This window comes from Balaenoptera acutorostrata, chromosome 8, assembly GCF_949987535.1.
Source record: "Balaenoptera acutorostrata chromosome 8, mBalAcu1.1, whole genome shotgun sequence".
Lineage (NCBI taxonomy): Eukaryota > Metazoa > Chordata > Mammalia > Artiodactyla > Balaenopteridae > Balaenoptera > Balaenoptera acutorostrata.
Window position 1 is genome coordinate 9734112 of NC_080071.1, and position 6483 is coordinate 9740594.

Consider the following 6483-nt stretch of genomic DNA (forward strand, 5'->3'; position numbering starts at 1 on the left):
CAAAGGGGAGGTGCTGCCCAGCACTGGCCACAGGTATGCACACCTGTCAAGCTGACCCAAGAATCTCATCTGCCTCAAATATTACACGTGAGGCCATTACACATTTGGACCACACAACCGATCATCCCTAGACTGATTTTAGACTCATTTAAATAATATTCCGTCAAGCTACCTTCTTAAATTGTACAGGGAATATACTGGTAGACAAACACACATTTTACTGTATATGAATATATTAGCATATTATGTACATCATGCACTCAAGAGTTTTACTTACATAATTCCACATCCTCAGTTCTCTTTATGTCAGAACACTCACAAGAAAGGTTTTTTTCCTGAATCTACAAGACTGACCATGAAGTGAATTTAGTTAGGCAAGTGCCTTCTTACATGGGGCCCCAATGTCCTTTCCTCAAAATTCTACATTATGCATGTTCTTCGTCTATAATGTTCCACCAATCTCCAAGCTTTGTAAATTTTTTAAGTGACAGCTGTAAGTGGAGTTGCTCAACAATAAAGGATCTTTGAATATAACTCCGGTGTATTTACCCAATTTACTGCAAAGCTTGTTATTGGCTGTTTACAAATATTTATCTAAGGTTTATCGTTATTTAGCACAAAAATATCTAAAACATATAAATGTGCTTAACTTGTTTCCATAGTGAGACGGTACTTGTTAGGGAAGCATAGTCAAACACAGACCCAAAGCAGTTGAGGCTCACATCACAGAGGCGAGTCATCTGATGACAAGCAAAGCAAAAAGGAAGCATTGTGAGGGTGACAGAGAAAGCCTGGGTATCTCCATACCTGTGTAAGTACTGTGCATAAGTACCTCATACTCAACTAGTGTCAGGCATCAGTCAGTTATTATTGATTCCACACAGCTGAGTTACACAGAATTCATTCTCTCTGGGACTGAGCCAGAAACAAGGTTTATTAAGTCTTACATCACTTTATCATCAAGGTTAACTCCTCACTCTAAGGGCCATTAAGAGAGCTTCATTATTAGTTTGTAATTTTGTATGTTTTAAGTGGAATGACATTATTTTGCCCAAGTGAATAAAATGAAGTTCAGTAATTGTAATTGCTATTGCCAGACTCCATAGCGAACCTCACAGGACTTTCCAAAAGTAAAATGACAATGCATCATCATCAACCTGGCTACCATCCTGCCACGATGATTTCTGGCGTATTTCCAACGTTCTTCAACAATTCTTGGGTGTCCCTGCATAAGATATATGGCGTGTCAAAGTCCAGATTCATTACCTTTCTACTTTTTTTTTTCCTTCGGTACAAGATAATACTTCATCATTGACTCATTTTTTAAAGGAGTCCTCCAGTTAAAAATATATCAAGATCTTACCACGAGATTTCTTGACACTGTCTCGTTATTATAGAAAAGAGTATGTTCAAGGAAACTAATGGGTAGTAAAATGGCCAAGTGACGAAGCACAGTACTATACATACAAGAATGGATAGCACTGACATAAGATGATAAACTGGAATACCTGAACGTTCGTGGGGATTTAAATTGTATTCGGTTAAGAAAAGTGCAGTTGAGAATTAAGAACCAACACATTACAAAGAATCTGAATATAACAAATTCTTCATGCCTTAGGCCAACATTACCTGGTTCCTGTCCTGAGAGATAATCTCATCATTTGATGCTTGTTCCTTTGCCCATTCCCCTGCCTATTCCCTTGTTTCATATTTTTCCATATGCATGCAGTACACAAAATAGACAGACACTAGAACACGCTTGTCACCAGCCAACCTGACCTCCCTCAGTTTCTTGACTACTTTGTATTCTTGTACACCACTGGGGTTTTGTTCTTCTAGTACCCTCCACTTAAAACTGCTTTTCTTCCCTTACTCCTTGCTCTAATTTAGGACCAGAGTAGATCTTGTTCTTCTAGAAACATTTGGTTCGCAGTGAAAAAGAAACTGAACTAGAACTAACTTAAGCCAAAATGTGGATGCCACATGTGATAGGCCACTTCTCACAGAACCACAACATAGTCAAGTGGTTAGGACACGGTTCTGATGAGGCTATCACAGAAGAAGGTCCAGTTCCCTCAATTATGGTAATGAGATTTGAAACCAGCCTTAAGCAAACTCTGCTTACACTCAGCTAGATGATCTGCTGCATCTGCCTGTGGAGTTGGTATCAATGAATTAACAAGCTTCATAAAAGCAGCAAAATCCTTTTCAGAACAGGCATGGAAACTTTATTCATCCTTCTTTAAAATGCTCAAAGAGAACTCTGAAGAACTCTGAATGTCCTTGATTTGCATGTGCTCAGCCTTTGGTATAGTAGAAATATCTACTGAAATTTTTAAAAAGCAACAAATAACTTGAGACCAGTAAGCTTATGTCCATTTAGTTTGATTCAAAGTACAATGTGCTTTCAGAATTTCACAGTTAAAGGTACCACGTAATACATCTGGTTAGCCTCCTGGCACTGCACATGAGGAAACTAAGGTTAGGTGGGTTTAGTAAGTTATTTAATTAAAGATACGTTTCAAAAGCAATATGTACCTTTAAAGGGGTCCATATGTACTAAGAAGACAGAAATTGGACTCTAGAGGCAATTACGTAGTTGATCAGCCATGGTTAGTCTCTGTACAACATATTAAATACTCTTACCCTAGTTTATCTTCTTTAAAACCATGATAACAAATATACTTCATAGGACTATTATGAGAGATATATAATAATACCAGAGACTCATAGCTCAATACACGGCACAGAACAGGACACCAAACAACTTCTCTTTCTACTTAACTCATATTAGGTTGACTTTATGATACTACTCTTACCTCTTTTATGCATTAGATAAGTGTACACCATATACCACTTTTCACTTATTTTTATATTACAGTTGAAAACATGTAATATTATTTTGGAGGTATGTATGTACATGTTTTACATAAATGTTATGTTCCATTCTGTACCTTGCTGTTTTTATCTAACAGCATGAATTGAAAAACTTTTCACATAGATATATATTTTTTCTAAACTATGGTGCAGTGCTTCATAGTATATATATTCTAAGATTATTTGGCCAGTCTCCAATTTATGGACACTTAGTTTTAGATTTTTCAAGTTTCTTGCTCTTACAAATTAAAATCCAACAAATATTTCATATATACCTTATCATGCAAGATTCTTCTTGAATACATACCAAATGTGGAATTACTGGAACAAAGGCAATTAGCTATCTCTTGTTAGGTAACAAATTATTTCAAAACTTCATGGCTACATACAACAATTATTATTATTTTTTTTTTAATAAGGAAAAGTATTTATTTGTGCCTTGTACAATTTTTGAAAGCTGTTATTGCTATTCAATTTTTGGTATTTACTATAGTGCTGGGTGCAAAGTCAACAAAAGAAAAGCTTATTGAATAAATGCATTACAGGATGAATGAAACGATACAGTAATTTCTTGAGAGCTCTAATTCCGTTATAGTGACCCTTCTAGGCAGCCCTGAAAGGGTTCGGGCTACAGAAGAGTTCAGCGCATGCCACAAATGTGCTTGATCTGCTATAAAGTATATCAATTTTCAAGAATGTAATGCTTACATGAGGTAAAACCTGGAGGTCACCACCCCCAAACTAGCATATGCCAGCCTGCACTAAGGTAAATATCAAAAACTTTAACTGCTCAGTGTTAAATTAACCAAAGTTTCCTTCTAGGTCCCTCAAAAGAAAGAAATGTGTGTGAGGAATATTTGAAACACTCACTTTTAGATGAATGAAATGATACAAATCACAATCAGTACAAACTAATAATTGAACAACAGTGGAATAACAAAATATGAATTTGACTGTTTTGGTACAGAATGGTCCAAATGGTTTGCTCACATTTGTTAAAATCCGAACTGAAACAATGACATGTATAAAAGAATAGATAAAGTGGTTCCTGCACAATAGTCTGGTGTATCGTAAACTTCCAATCCCTGCTTTCTTCTGATCAAGCCATGCGGCCTCAGGAGAGCAGTCAGGGTGACTTGAAACTGTCTTCCCTGGAGACTCCCTCCACTTGACATGCTCACTTCACATCCCAGCACAAGTGGTCACGCTGAGACTTTATGACTTGCTTTCTTCTTCCTCTGGTATTGTTTCCCAGATTGGCTTCTTGATGTGTTCTGGTAACTGTTCTAATTTTGTCTTTGTAACTTCCATGGCAACTCCTTCAGGTAAGTTTCGCTGAATATATTCCAAGGAGACATCCGCTGTACTCCCAGTGAGATGTTCTAAACTTTAACAGAGATACCAAGTTCTTTAGCAGCAAGCACCGCAAAATATTCATAACTGTCCAATACAGCCTTATCATGGCCTTTTACTAAAACTGATAGGCGCTTATATAACGTGTCTGGTTCATCAGAAATGGTTATCTTAATAGCCTGAAAGTGACCATAAGCACTCAGGGACATCAGTGAATACTTTCCTCAGGTGCACTGTGCACCGTAGGCTTGGTCAAATCCTTGGGAACATCAATGTGTAGGTTTGAAAACTGTACCCACTTCATATTGGTGCTGAGAAGAAGGCCACCATTTTTGGCTGTACTGCTCCTGGAACTGCATACAGAAAAATTCCTCGAACCCTGCCAGAGACGCCGTCCCAGTGGCCCAAACGCCGCTCGCACCGCCATCTTGCCGTTCCCGCTTCAACAATTATTTATTATCTCTCATGGTTTCCCTGAGTCAGATATTCAAACAAGGCACAACAGGGATGGCCTGTGTCTACACTATGATATCTAAGGCCTCAGCTCTTTAGTTGTCAGGGAATGAAATACAGATGTTACTTTTGATCTTTTGGAAGAATGTCACCATCACATTGGGGGAAACATTTTTGGAAAATTCCATACACAATAAAAGAAAATGAGCATTTAAATTTCAGTAGATATTGCTAAGTGTTTTCCAAATTGGCTTTACCATTTATGCTTCAAATGGCAGTTATATCTAGGTAAACATTTTGACTTCTTAATGCTAAAAAAAAAATTTTTAATGAAAGATGTTATGCTCCATCTATCTCAAGCAAGACAAAGAAACAGAACTCATATTCAATTAATTAGAGTATTTCTGGGTGCTGAGAGAGAGACTCTCTCTTTTGTATTTTTTAAACAAAGCTCTCAGAATACAGATAGGCTACTTAATATTTTTATGCTTCAGTTTTCTTATTTGTAAAATTGAGATAATACAATCTCCCTCAAAATAATGTTATAAGACTGAAAATTAACTAAAATATTTTATGCAAAGTCCTCAGCATAAGCAACTAATGCTTAAAATTAGCATTCTATATTCATAATTTTATCATAATAATCAATTTTATAATTATTCTCATTATCATTTTTATACTTTTCCATTTCCTCATGCAAACTTTCCAAAAGAAAAACTTATATCACCCTATCTTCCCTTCAATTGCCTTTAAATCTGCAACCCACTATAATCTGATTTCAGTCCTATAAATATTTTACAAAAGATAATTTTACTAAGAACATCATCAACCACTCATTTTCTAAATTAAATAAGCAATCTTTAGTTTTTACAGTAGATCTCTTTGCTGTTTTGACACTAGTCATTTATTTTTCTTTTTAACTTATATGGGTGTATGTATGTACATAAATGTGTATGCATGTTTATTCCTTCAAGAAGTATACAAGACAGTTAAATTCACTTTGTTAAACACATGCTTAAAATTAACACTTAAATATAAAATTAACATTTGAAAGCTATTAGAACTGTACCTAAATATACTGAGCACTATAACTGCTTATTTTTATCATTATTTGCTATTATTACTAGAAATAAAGTAATTTATTGTTCATGGCACAATCCATAAAAGCCAAAAGACAATGGAGTGACATCTTCAAAGTGCTAAAAAATTAAAACAATCAACACAAAAATCTATATCCAGCAAAATTATCTTTAAAAAATGAAACAGAAATCAAGACCTTCTCAGAAGAAAAGAAAAAGAGAGAGAGAGAGAGAGAGAGAGAGTGTTCATTGCCAGAAGACCTGTACCACAAGACATTTTCAAAGCAGTTCTTCAGTTTTATTAAGATTCTTTTCCCATATAGGTCATTACAGAGTATTGAGAAGAATTCCCTGTGCTATACAGTAGGTCCTTATTAGTTATCTGTTTTATATACAGTACTGTGTATATGTCAATCCCAATATGTATATGTGTAACTTACTCACTTTGCTGTACAGCAGAAACACAACATTTTAAATCAACTATACTCCAATAAAAATTTAAAAAATAAAATTGTCTCTCTTCTATTCTCTCCTTCTGGGACTCTGATAGAGTCCTGTAAACCATGTCTAAATACTTAAAAGTTATAAATCAAGTTAACAAAGAATTAAGTAGAAAAATTTTATCCTCTGAACCTTGAAAATTATACCTTCATATTGACATAAATTAAAAAAGAAATGTGAGTAAAGCTATGGTTTCTATATGACTTAAAGTTGTCAAAAC

General features: G+C 35.2%; 1 pseudogene; it reads right to left on the bottom strand.

Moving 5' to 3' along the window:
- Nucleotides 1-3772: 3772 nt before the first annotated feature.
- LOC114238048 (28S ribosomal protein S10, mitochondrial-like) lies at nt 3773-4668 on the bottom strand (annotated as a pseudogene).
- Between the last annotated feature and the right edge of the window lie 1815 nt (nt 4669-6483).